At 38.5% G+C, this 14,565-nt stretch overlaps 1 long non-coding RNA gene across 1 annotated transcript; it reads right to left on the bottom strand.

The window, feature by feature from the left end:
* Positions 1 to 12,366: 12,366 nt before the first annotated feature.
* LOC145102185 (uncharacterized) lies at positions 12,367 to 13,819 on the bottom strand. The gene is made up of 2 exons (XR_013706069.1): positions 13,494 to 13,819; positions 12,367 to 13,253 (listed from the first exon to the last, which is right to left on the bottom strand). It is a non-coding gene; the product is annotated as an uncharacterized LOC145102185 (long non-coding RNA).
* Between the last annotated feature and the right edge of the window lie 746 nt (positions 13,820 to 14,565).

The raw sequence follows: 14,565 nt of genomic DNA, 5'->3' as shown, positions 1-14,565 counted from the left end.
TCATATCCTTTGATTGAGCCATTTGTTGCCTTGGAAGGTGCATTAAAGCTTGGAGAAGGAAGAAGGAACTTGGAGGAGCAAGAAGGGAATGTAGATCTGGGATTGTGAGTTCATTCTGAGCATTTGGAGGTAATAAACTAGTTCCTGGACCCTTTTTGCACCTAGATCTATGTGTGGTTGTTGGGGATTTTTAGCCATAATGTTATTATTTTGAGTTAGAAGCCAGATCTGAAGTTGCTACTTCAGATCTAAGCATATTATGGTCTTGAGATGCATAAAGTAGCAGCCCTTGAGTTGATTATGGAGCCTCCTTGCCTTAAAACCTAGTTTATGGTGTATTTTGCTTAGATCTCCTTCTCTACACGTAAAGTTTGCAACTTTACGTGAGGAATAGGCATGGGAAGGATAGATCTACAGATTTGAGTCCCTGCATGACTCAAAAGTCATCTGCATGTATGAAGGACTGGATGGACTCGGCGAGTCCTTTGAGTGGACTCGGCGAGTAGCTTGAAGATGAGGAGGAACTCGACGAGTGGGATGAATAGCTCGTCGAGTCGGATGAAGTTGGGCATGAACTCGACGAGTTGGATGAAGATTGTCTTGGTCCCGGCGAGTCTGTTCTTGGACTCGACGAGTCAGGTCGCGAAACCCCAAACCCTTCGAGTTGAGACTCGAAACAGTGAGTCGAATGGAGACTCAGTGAGTTGGATAGGTCAGGACTCGGTAATCGGTAGACTCGGCGAGTCATGGACTGACTCGGCGAGTCGAGTCGCTAAGAGGAGGACTCTGAACATATGAACTCGACGAGTCAATAGGGTGACTCGGCGAGTAGGGTTGACCTGGAAAGTTGACTTGACCAGGACTTTGACCTTGACCAAAGTTGACTTAGTTGACTTTTGGGGGATAGTTAGACTAAGTGTTGCATTGATATTGGTAGCTCGGAGAGCTAGTGGAACAGGAGTTCAGAGAGCTGTCGGTCAGCAGCCAGAGGATTATCAGCAGAGTTCAGCAGTGCGAGGTGAGTCTCCTCACTGTTTGTATGGGTCTAAGGCACCAATGCCGACCCATTTAGAATATGCATGAAAGACCAGGGGGCGGCTCCTGGCACACAGTATGTTATTATGTATGGTAGGAAGACCCGGGGGTTAGCCCTAGGCAATATGCATGAAAGACCAGGGGGCGGCTCCTGGCACACAGTATGTTATTATGGGTGATAGGAAGACCCGGGGGTTAGCCCTAGGCAATATGTATGAAAGACCGGGAGGTGGCTCCTGGCGCATTGTATGCTATTATGTATGAAAGACCAGGAGGTGGCTCCTGGCGCATTGTATGCTATTATATATGAAAGACCAGGAGGTGGCTTCTGGCACACTGTATGTTGCTTAGCTAAGTAGAGTAGTATGTACAGTTGTCTTTGTGATACTTGCATAAAAGACCAGGGGGTGGCCCTTGGCACATGTCTGTAAGACCAGGGGGTGGCCCTTGGCACTTGTCTGTAAGACCCAAGGAGCGGCCCAGGCTTGACCAGGAAGACCACGCGCGGCCCGTGGCATAATGGCAAGACTATGTTTGGCACATAGCACCTTACTTGATTATGGATAAGTCGGTTATGTATGGTTCTTGGCTATGAATGGTTGTATGGTATGTGGTATTTGGGGAACTCACTAAGCTTCGTGCTTACAATTTTCAGTTTTGGTTTCAGGTGCTTCCGGTAGCGGATGATGGAGCTCGGGATGATCGCATGGCACACACCATAGATTAGTCAGCCTGGGAATGTTTTACTCTGATAATGAACATGTGTTTTGAAAACTAATACTCTGTTTATGTTTTGAAATGATGATTTTACTTTAAGTAATATTTTATTAAAAGAAATTTTTAGCCTTGAATTTTGGGACGTTACACTGGGGCTCCTACTCGTCGAGTGCATGAACATACTCGACGAGCAGGATGATTTTCTTCATGGACTCGGCGAGTTCATCAGTGGACTCGGCGAGTCCAGTGCCCAGAAAGCCAGAAAATCGATTTTTTCAGCAATTTGCATAAAGTATAATTGAAAACAAGCCTAGGCTCTGATACCACTGTTGGGTTTTGAGCATTCTAAAACTCCTAAGTGTACATGCAACCCTAAATACCTTGGATCTATGTTTTCTCTATTATACATGCAAATATGAACTTTACAAGGTATTACCCTATCTAGCATACAATACTTGATACTTGGATAATCAAATGGATAGAATACATACCTTTGTTTGATGTAGCTTGTCTTCATGAAGCTTGAGTGCCTAGTGCCCCAAGTGTGACACCTCAAATGGTTCGCACAACACCAAATGCACATGGAATGACTTGAGAGAAAATGGAACACTCCTTGAAATCGTCTAGCCCTCATATTCACACACTAGTGCACAATTTCTTGAGCCATGGGATTCTTTTATATGGTGGCTATTAGGGTTACACCATGTAACTCATAACTTTACCCATTCCTTATGCTCCATGGATTTTAACCTCCATGGGTCACCCCATGGACTTAGTCCAACATAAGGAATCTTGGATCACAAGCCCACATATATAAGAATGAATGATTTACATAATCAACTCGTATATTTGATTAGTCTCCTTTTGATCACTTAATTAATTCCAAATTAATTCTTGATCAATACTAATTAAATAACCTTATTAAATATTAGAACTTATAATATATTAACCAACCTTAAGTGTTATTTCTCTCATTATAGTCTATCCAAATGCATGATGCCATGCAACCCAAATGGACCATGCCGGGTCGGTTCAAGTCTTACCAATTATAGTTATGGACTTAGACACTAATCCAACATTTATATCCACGGAAAGGTATTGACGATACTTACACTTATGTCGAGTTAATTTTTGCTTAATACATGTCGAACTAAAACCCTTAATTCATGAAAGAAGTTCGGAACATCAATTTTCCCATTTTACCACTTGACTCTAAAACACAAATCAAGGGCATAGATCACATAACCAATATTATCAGCATCCAATAGCATCTAAACTATTTCCTTGAAGCCCAAGGCCTTTACTCAATCTATTTAAGTCCCGTTATCCTGATAATAGAAACATTCGGAAACTATGTGTTACAATTCTCCCCTACTTGAACTGGATTTCGCCCTCGAAATTTGACTTGGCAAGAATTTAAACCGCACTATCACAATCTATATGCTACTTACAACCACTTCTTATAATCAGCACATCCAAATCAAACTTGAGTAACCATATGGAACCCAATCGATGCCAACAAACCACCCGGTTATTTGGAGCAATCAACTGCAACAACTACCTCTTTCTCTCTCTCTCTCTCTCTCTCTCTCTTTCTCTCTCTCTCTCTCTCTTTCTCTCTCTCTCTCTCTCTCTCTATCTATCTATCTATCTCCAAATGATGAGACCCAACTGATAGTGAAGCCGCTTAAATAGAACTTCCATAATTATATCTACTAAACATCCACTAAAACTTCCCAAGAGACTTATAACCTTCCGCATCACTAGCCTCTTGGTACTCTAATTAGTATACCACCACCCATATGTCAATCCGAACAACAATGGGTCATCAACGACCCAAAGACTATCAGCAGTCCCGGGGACTATCAACAACTACTAAGACTCAACTAGTCTAGCATGCACATGACTATGAGATAGGTAATATAAGGAGAGATCTCACATGACACCTCATCATAAGACGAACATAAGTCCACTAATAAGAATACCAATAATGGGTTGCTAATATACCACCATGACTTTTTCAACAAGTCAACACCCTACAACTGCCTGACTCAACCTGTCGGTCACTGAGCCACCATGGACAACACTATACTGCACAAACGCTCGTCTATGTTGCACGGCTAACAAACCAACATATAGGTATCTGCTACATAACTTCCATCCCTACTCATAAAAGTGCAATCTACGATGGCTCATGGCATGATGTGGGGCCATCCAACCATTGGGATTAGGAGCACACGACTCCCCGCCGTTCCTGCCACCATCCAACCAAAAACAAGAAGACTCCTCGCCGACACCCAACAACCCTAAAGACACATTGCCATCATCCCAATGATCGGCAGAGGCCCAATCAATATCTCAGTCAACACTTTCCAAAATAACAGAGCCATACTATTTTGAAACATGCACTATTCCACTAACCAACTACCACATACACATCGCCATACAAAACATGACCAAACATGATCAGGAAATGAAACAAACAACCGAACGCATGCTCCAACTTGTAAACACAACATGACACACTTCCCAGGAGAGAACACACCAAAACTTAGGCTAAATGTGTTCCATCTTAAACGTGACCTTACTCAAGGTGATGTACCATCAAATCGAATGAAATGACGAACCCTGACTACTATTAGACACATTCTTCCATCAACCACAATCATAATCCCACACCTTGATGCACTTAACATATCTCACTATTGAGAAAAAGACCAATAAAACTTCCAAATTCGAAGAAGAACTCCAAAATTACCCATAAATGTTGTTAGCCTCTAAAGTTAGAGTCGTCCCTTGCAAAACCCTAGTCCCTCAAGTGTGTGTTTGAGCTAAAAAGTGTGTTTTGGTGTGCTTGAGGAGGAAGGTGTTGCATCAAGGAGCATAGTAGTGGAAGCAAGCTTGTGGATCTTGGATCGTTACCTTCTTGAGAAGCTCCAAAAGGTAAAAAGTCTTCACCTTGATGCTTTGTTTTCTTGGATCTCATTTTGGTAACCTTATGTTGTTCTTCTTGTCTCAACACTCCCATTTCATGCATGTTTGGTATTAATACGTTTTAAGTTGCCTTCCAGACCCTAGGAGGGGTCCTAATCCATAAAAATGAGGTCTCTTTAGCTAGTTTGGCTCCATGCATCTTGTATAAGGTCTTAATGGATTAATACCTTGTGTTAAGGACTTTATGGACGTGTAAAGTCATAAAGTTGGAAACTTGGTGACCTTAGTATGCTTTTGGAACTTGGATCTGAAGTATGAGCTTAAGTGCTGAAGCCATTAAGCACTTAATGAAGAATTCGGGGTCGCGAGGGTATGCCCTGTGTAGCTTAGTGTACGCCCCGCATACCCGGTCATCCACCCCAATGGTGGTTTTTTGCAAAGCTTCATGTACACTGAGCGTACCTCCGGAGTACGCCCCGTGCACTCGCATGGGTTAGCCCATGTTGAGTTAACTCAGTTGGGTTGACTCAGTGGTTTTATTGATTTTGACTAGTTGAATTTGAGTTTGACCACATTTGACCAAGTTTGACTTTGAGGGTATTTTGGGATTTTGATGGAATTGGTCACTTGGTAGATGTAGGCATTGAGCAGAGAGCTGAGATTCGGAGTCGGGCCTTTTCGGTTTTGTCAGCTTGTGAAGTGAGTTTTCCTCACTATACTTTCGGGTCGAAGGCAACAAGGCCGACCCAATGGTTTGATAACATGATATTGTCATATACTGAGTATAGGATAGATATGCATGCTAGTTTTGATATGCTAGTCTAATAGATCTGTAGGACTACATGTGATACTGTCTATTTATTTGTATATGATATTATCTATTATATGTCGACATATTGTATGGGTTGGATTGAGGTTGTACTGCTCCGTGTTGTAGCCAACAAACCCTGGAGCAAACCAGATATGAGCTCAGGGCCAGGGAGGGAATTCCAGACTTATACTGATGGATCATGAGCAAACCAACTATGAGCTGAGGGTTAGGGAGGGCATGCCTGACTCATACTGAGGGCTTAGTGGTATTCAGTTTGTGGACTGATCAGGGTGGGGAGTAAACCAGACATAAGTTGTGGGTCCCAAGGGCAAGCCAGACTTATGTTGTGGGCTCAGGGAATAAGCCATACATAAGTTGTTGGCCAAGGGCAAGCAAGACTTATGTTGTGGGCTTAGGGGTAATCCGGTCTGTTAGTTGTGGACCCATTGCATGCTGTTATTATATATATGTGCTATTTGTTTATGTATTGGTATTTTGGGGGAACTCACTAAGATTCGGGCTTACAGTTTTGGATTATGTTTCAGGTGTCTCTTAGGATTGCGGGAAGGCGAAGGCGTGATCGTGCGCCTCCTCGAGTTTTGTTTTTATGATTTTGGGAATACTCTGATATTAAACTTGTCTTGAAAACTATTTGTAAACAATGATAATTTATGGGTTGTTTTAAAAGTTTAAAATTTTCATGAATTTTATGGATGTTACACAACTATTATCCAACTCAACCAAACATAACAACCTCTATCGTGGGCTAACCATTCTTCCCATGCCCGATTCACAATTAGAGTTGTTTAAGCTCCTCTATCTGGATCCATGGAGCCACCATAAAGGAACTGTCAAACACAACAAATTCCTTACCCACCAACATACTGCTGCGAGGATAGTACACACACCTAGGTACAACTTACCCTGCACCCACAATCTGACCAAACCTTAAGCTTTCCGCATCCATGGCGGACTCTAGTAGACCCCTAAGGAACGAAACGAGAAACTTACAAATCACAAACGCTTCAATGATAGCTCGCTTTTTTCCTCCATGCAACCATAAACCCTAAACTAATATCCTACATCCCTGAATGGCAGATTACTCTATCTCATCGCGAAGAAACCATAAAATCGGACTGACTGACGATTGACAAACAGAATACCCAATTATCCCCCACTTAGGGTTCGATCCATCATCGAGTGACGTCTGCAACACTAAAGCCTTAGATCGACTAAACCATGATCATACCCGACTTGACTCTTAGAATGCATAAACAACATAGAATGATCCTTCGAAAAAGAAAACTCAGAATCTTATATGGAGACTTTGAAGACTTTTCCCCCAACATTTCCAACTAATCTTATCGAAATCGATTAGAACATCGTTGGATAGACTAAGAACCTTCCGAGTTGAAACCTTTCACTTGGAAAGTTGATCCACAACTTCATCCTCCTATTGAAACTTCAAGAATCCCCCAATAGATGCTCAAAACACAACTCTAGAAAACTCAACACCTCCACATAACTCTTCTACCCAGAGTAGGATCAACTTGATGTCTCCCCGGATACACCCGATCTTTTAGAATATGTGTTACGTATTCCACCTACGACATGGCCTTAACCTTGGCCATCAAACCACAAGAACCATCTAGTCTCATATATCTCATCACTTCAACACATAGATGATTTGATGTGAACCATAATTCACTTTCCTTCACTAGAACCAATGAGGAGATCACCATATCCTACCTTAATCATTGACTGACCCATAACATATCTCTTATTCCTTGAGCATAGGAGGCAGGAAAACATAACCCCGATGCAAAATGTAACATCCCTTTCCATTGGTTGACTAATCAGCCTCATGATACAATCCTCAAGTCGATCATCACAAAAGCTTCCTTCTTGAGTCCCACGACCTTAGACTGGCACCACTACAAGCAAGGTCCTCGATGTCTTTGAATCAGCTAAAACTCACAGGTCTGCACCAATCATACCGAAACAACCACAAACACTCAGTCCCAAACGGTTATGGGTCTCATTCTGCATAAGTATAGTCGATAGGATGACAACGACGAGAATGACTGTAATTACGTTAGTACGATACCACCCTATTTAACCTCCCATAGCTCCTTAGAAACCTTTTTGACCATCCCTGATCCCCGTACGAATCTTGTGCTTTCAGTAGTATGGGGCCCCTACTACTTTCCACACCTGTCCGTACGTATCCTGAGAATTGCCTAAAAGCCTCTAACTCACTATACTAGACCCTTATTGATCTTAGATACATGTGCCTCCACAGGCACACACTACCACTCATCATATACTCTCTTACTCTAGGATTCTTCTCATGTATAAGCACACACACTATAATGCTTTCTAGGAGCTCTACCACTGCCAGGTGTATCAACACACCTAAATACTTTGAGAAAGCCATCGCAAACTGCCTAGATTCCCAACTTAGACTTCCTTATACACAAGTGCTCACACTAGCACACTCTAGCAATACCCCAATAGCATTAGGAACACTAACCCCACCCTGCTATCAACTGCGAAAGAAACTCCTACCAATGCCAACTAACTACCTTACGAATACAATTACATGCAACAAGGATTAAACAATTATTCAAATGGAAGATCCTGCACTACAACAGTTGAACTCAAACAAGAGCTGCGCAACAGGACCAATCGTACATTCTAAAACTATTTAATCCTTGTGGCATGCAACTTACCGCATTATGTATCCTTGTATATTGGATTGATGTTATGTTGGTTCTATGATAGACTAGTAGATCTATATGATTACTTGTTTTCACTGAGTATGTGTTAAATTGGTAGATCTGTATGATTACCTGTACTTGTTGGTTATTGATTGTTATTGTATATGTCAACATGTTATGATTTGTTGGGTTGAAGCGGTTCCGCTTTGTGTGGAAGCCCAAAATATCTGAGGCGGTTCGGATAGATTGAAGGCCTACGAGACGGTCTAGTCAAGTCGAAGGGTTGAAGAGCGGTTCGGATAGGCCGTAGGCCCATGCAAGGTAGTCCAGTCAGGCCGAAGGCTCGGGGAGCGGTCCAGATAGGTTGTAGGCCCTGCAAGGCGGTCTAGTCAGGCTGAAGGCTCATATTTGCATGTTGTTATATGTTTGTTGTGTGTGGTACTTTGGGAGAACTAACTGAGTTTTGGCTTACAGTTTAAGTGTTATGTTTCAGGTACTTCAGATGATCGGGGCAAGGCGAAGGCTTGATTGTGCACATCCTTTGACTTTTATGAGATTTGATTTTGGAATTTTTACCATGATTTTTGGGATGTTACATGAAATGTGGACACTTTACTACTGGTTTGTTTTTGTTGTTTGGAACGGCTTTAATTAACTTATGTTTTCCCACATTTTCTAGTAATGTCTCTAAATCTAATCATTGATGTTTACTATTTACATCTTTTTTGGTGCTAGTTCTTATAAAAGATAGTTAATTTTAAAGTCAAGGCAATACTACTTTCTTTACATAGGGAGTTACATTGGATTGGAGTCAAGATGAACACAGAAAGTAGTGGAAGTAGCATCAGGTGGCATGGAGTATCAATACAGAAAGTAACAAAAAGGAATTACATTGGATTGAAGTCAAGATGGACACAGAACGTAGCGAAAGTAGCATCAGGTAGCATGAAGTATCAATACACTCATGAGTTCAAATTTTAATTGTTGGTAATTTATGATTTGTTTATGTAAGCGGATCATTGTATGTCATATTTTATGTCTCACAATTTTATGGTGTTTTTGTATTGTAATTTTTGGCTTATTTATTTACTTTTTATAACTGATGTATGGACATGAGATTAACAAATTGTTAACTTGATTGCTCTTTTCTTATGGGAACATTCATTTTTCTATTTTCTGTTTTCTTAATAAGGCATTATACATAGAATAATATACACAATTATAACATTGTTTTATTAAGGCATCAAAGTTCATTGTCTTTTATGGAATCTAGAATAAAATTCATTGTTATTTTTGACGCTATACGAAGTTTTCCATCAAGAGGTAATATGATCATTTTTAACCATTCATCACAATCAGTCAAAGATACAATCAAACAATATGGTTTCAGTCAGATATGGACCCAGTCAGTATTAACTTAGTCAACAAATATCAAATGACCCCTTAGAATGGTCCAACCAGTTTATTGCCTTTAACAATTTTGGTCCTAAGGCAAAAAAAGTTTTTTTTTTTTTTTTTTTTTCTAATGAATTTAATGAAAAATGGTAACGGTGTCAATCTAGAGGATCAAAACCGATGGATTTCCAACTATGAGAATCATTGATATTAAATTCACTATGAACAAATTTGCAGAAAGATATATAAAAGAGGGAACAAAATTGTAATTTACTCAGTTATATGTATTTATATTTCTTTTATTAGATTTGATTAAGATGACAAAAAATTGAAAAACTTTTTGACTTATTGTTAATTTTATTTATTTATTGAACGAAATTGTAAAAACTAATCCTATTGAATTATAATTCAGACGATTCAGATCAGATTTTAATTTAGTTTGAAGAAAACAAAATCATACAAACACCTTGATCAAATTGATGCTTTAAAAAAATGTATATGATATAGTAATCAATTAAATTGAGCATAGCTTCTTACTCTATGAAATTATTAACCCATTGGAAGAGTTGCTAGAACAACCGGCTAGACTCCTCATTATCGGTCAATATAATAATTTCTTTTTTTTATGAATAAATAAGCTTTACTTTAATGGTAATAATTGTGTATAAAAAACAAATATATATAGGGATAATGACTTGAAAGGGTAATGAACTTTTGACTTTTGTCACATTTAGTCAATAAACTTTTTTTCGTTATCTATTTGCCATTGAACTATTGAAACTGTTCATATTTTACCCTTATGACCGGCTGTTGCCGGTCATAAGGGTAAAATGTGAACAGTTTCAATAGTTCAATGGCAAATAGATAACAAAAAAAAGTTTAGTGACTAAATATGAACAAAATCGAAAGTTCGTTTCCCTCTAAAAAGTTCAATGACTAAATGTGAACAAACTTCCTCTTGTATTATGTTTTAGCAAATTATTTATTTTTGTTAAATTGTAACAACATTTGTTGATGAAGAAATCTATGAAATAAAAATAAATAAATAAATAAATAAAAATAAAAAACTCTGAAAATATATTTAAAAAAAAACAAAAAACCAAAACCGAAATAAAAAACCAATGGTTTGACATTTTCCAAAATAAAAAATCAAAATTTCCAATCTAATTTTGGTTTTACAAAAAAATGAACCATTCTCACTGATGTGAATTATGACCATTGGTTTGACATGCGAAATTTGTGACATCCCATGAATATGTAGTTACAACATCGTCTGAACTCGTAATTCATAGTAAGGGGTTAGAGTATCATCGCATGAATACGTAGTTACAACATCGTTTGAACTTGTAATTCATCACCTACAGGTTATGGGCCTGCTGGTGTTTCCACTGGGTTGTTTAGAATAGTCCGTGGTCGCCATCTATACTCTGGTAGATGACTACATCGCCACATTGTTGGTTAAGGTTATGGTATCTCCTTTCATCCTACATCACATATTCATCATCATCTATTTACCTAATTATCATCACCTATCTCTCATCATTTTATTTTATCACACACCAACTATTTCATCTACCCATGTTTCATCCGCAACATATTTGTAGATATAAAATAAATATACCATTTAAATCTTTTAAAACATGTATAAAATCGTTCATCCAGCATAGACAGCAAGTATTCAAATAATATGCACACATAGCACGTAATTTATATAAAATACTTCATATCTATGTGTAAGATGAAAGTAACAATATATACCATAAAAATCCCATAAATGCTTCCTAACTTAGAACCCCAAGGTTTACTCTACTAAAGCTTCATATTCTCGGCTCTCTGAACCTAGAAGGGTCCAGATCTATCACACCAAAAAGCTCAAGATAGCTCTTCCGCTCACTCTACACACTCAAGCTCGCTAGGGTTCTCACTTATGGGAAAGGTAGTCGCAATTGAAGGCCATAAGTGCCTTTAAATATGGCTCGGGCCCAAAGATTTCGGGTTTCTGCCAACAGCGCGGACTCGTCGAGTCGCCTCACCGACTCGTCGAGTCCATTCATTAATCCGAGTCATCATTCGCGACCTTACTCGACGAGTTGAGGCGTCAACTTGTCGAGTCTCTCTTCTTAACTCAAAAGAAAAATACTTAAATTATGATACCTGGAAATCCGGATGTTACATTTTGTTTTTTTATTTCATAGATTTCTTCATCAACAAATGTTGCTACAATTAAACAAAAATAAATAATTTTGCTAAAACATAATACAATAGGAAGTTTGTTCACATTTAGTCATTGAACTTTTTAGAGGGAAACGAACTTTCGATTTTGTTCACATTTAGTCACTAAACTTTTTTTCGTTATCTATTTGCCACTAAACTATTGAAACTGTTCACATTTTACCCTTATGACCGGTAACAGCCGGTCATAAAGGTAAAATGTGAACAGTTTCAATAGTTCAATGGCAAATAGATAACAAAAAAAAGTTTAGTGACTAAATGTGACAAAAATCGAAAGTTCGTTACCCTTTCAAATCATTATCCCATATATATACACCATATCAAGTGATCAACCCATCATATTTTTTCATGAAAATTAAGGTTAATTCTTAACTCTCTTCATCTTTTTCATTGTAAGTCGTAAATCATTACCTTACTTTTGGTTCTTAACTGATATTTTTACCATTTTCAAATAAGTTTTCGGTCTCAAACTCTCAATTTAAAATGCGACAGGTTCTAAAGCAAACGTATACTTTTGGAACATAAAGAAATATGATTTTATTAGATACGTGTATAATTTAGATGCTAAAATAAAATGTCAACCGATCGCTGAACTAATTATGCCAAACTCACCTTACATCAAACACATTAGATAAAAACAATAGACTCTCAAAATCCGATTTCATCTTTTGAGATTTAATTAATAAGAATGAAATAAATTTTATTAATTTTAAAAAATATATAAGGTTGGATCTTAAGATTCAACCGTTGGAAATCTAATAAATATCGAGGATTTCGAGGATAGATCGATTACAAAGGGGACAACAACCTCGATTTAACATCAACTCCCTCGAACACACCCTACAAAACGTATGCCCGCATGGAATAAACGCTGCACCCTTTTTCCTTCCCATACACACGCAGCACACCTGATCCCTGCTCATATCTTCCTTCTTATGATCCTCACCGTCCGTTTCTTCCAACAGTCTCATCAACGATATCCGCAACGGCGAACCAAGATCCGCAGTCGACGTACGTGGCAACGTCTCATTGGCTGCTTCATTGTTCGGACTCAAAGGCTCGGCGGTGGTCCGGAACTGCCGTTCAGCAGCCAATGCCGCCGCGAGATTCATTCGAGGCGACGGAGAGATGCAATCGGGATAGGAATTGGTGTCCGGCGGTGTTAGATTCACGTCTATGACATCTATTTGATGGATCGAGTCAACGACGTCGTCATCGTCGTCGGCTCGGGTGCTCATGGTGGAAGGTCCGATTCCGATGCCCCAAGCGGATCCACAACAGACCATACTCTTTAATCCTAACCGTTCTTGGAGACTCTTCCGTCGTCGGAACCTATCGCCGCCGTCCATGGTTCTCTCCCTTAGGAGGTCGACGATCGTTCTCGTGCTCCTTTCTGTCTCTTCACTTTCCTGCAAAAACAGAGCCATTAGTTCACCGAGTCGACTCATTTTTTTGACTGACAACCAAACAAAATCACTCTCTGATTGATCTGAATCGCTCTATCTGTCCATGAATGATGAATCCAGAGAAAGCGCAATTGGGTTCATGAAAAATGGTGAAAGTGGCTTTAAAGAACAAAGAACACGAAATCTGATGTAAATATAAATAGAAAAAACCCAAAGGAACAGGAGGAGAGAGAAGGGATTTACGTAAATCACGTGAAATTATGAAAGATTGGAAAGGAAAATTGATAAGGGCGCGCACAGCACCTCCATCGTCACCTTTTTGTGAGGAAAGTGATAAATGCAGAGAGATGGGTTTTGGTGGGACAAAAGAGAAAGAGAGAGAAAGATAAATTTGGGGAAGAATGAATTGAAGTCAAAAAGAGAGATGGATTGGGGTACGTCGTACGAGACTACGAGTTCATCGACTGCTCCGTCGATTTGGTTTTAAGTGGAGTAAATTACAGAAACGAACCCTAAACTATGTGTTAATTTGTCCTTTCGTCATTTTCGTATAAGTTTTACAAATAAGTACTAAGTTATGAGTTAATGGCTAATTGTTTGTAGAGCTAATTTATTATGTTATGTCTACAAAAATTATTTCTGTAAATCATTTTTGATTTTTTTTGGCAATAGTTAAATATTTCTTAACGTATATTTGAATGTTATAACTTTTATATTTTAATTTATTGCTTTTAGTTTATTATTTAACAAACAATGTAGTCATACTAATGAAAGTACATAAAATTTTGTTTATAGTATTTGTTTAATAAACTAGATGTTAGTAAAAAATAAAAATATAAAACGTAAGTAAAATGGATAAAAATATTTCCATTAAAGATGCTATGATATTTCATTTATTTCCAATTAATTTTAAGATATTTAGCTAATAAATTTTGTGTTTGATTGTTGAAAAGTTGGGTATATGTGAGTTAGTTGGGGTTGGTTATGGATTAAAACCGAACTAATCAGTTAATCGAAGTTTTTAACTATTGACTATAAAAAGTATATTATATAAATATATTAATACCTAACACACTTATGAGCAATACATTTTCTGCACTTGAGACTTTCACCACCATAATTTTAGAATTTGTCAACTTTTGTCCCTCTCACTTATTCTCTGTTGATAAGAGACACATCTTCAAACCCACAGTTATGTCAGCATCAACACATGTGTTGACTTAATTTCTAGATTCATCTTTCCCCGTTGCTTTTTCTTTTGTCGCTCCAATTATTCACCGTCTTCTCTTCCCATCTGCTTTCGTTACTTCTCATT

The sequence above is a fragment of the Lactuca serriola genome, chromosome 4 (genome assembly GCF_051521515.1).
Source record: "Lactuca serriola cultivar US96UC23 chromosome 4, Lser_US96UC23_V15, whole genome shotgun sequence".
NCBI classification, from domain to species: Eukaryota; Viridiplantae; Streptophyta; class Magnoliopsida; order Asterales; family Asteraceae; genus Lactuca; species Lactuca serriola.
This window is presented reverse-complemented; position numbering and strand designations above follow the sequence as displayed.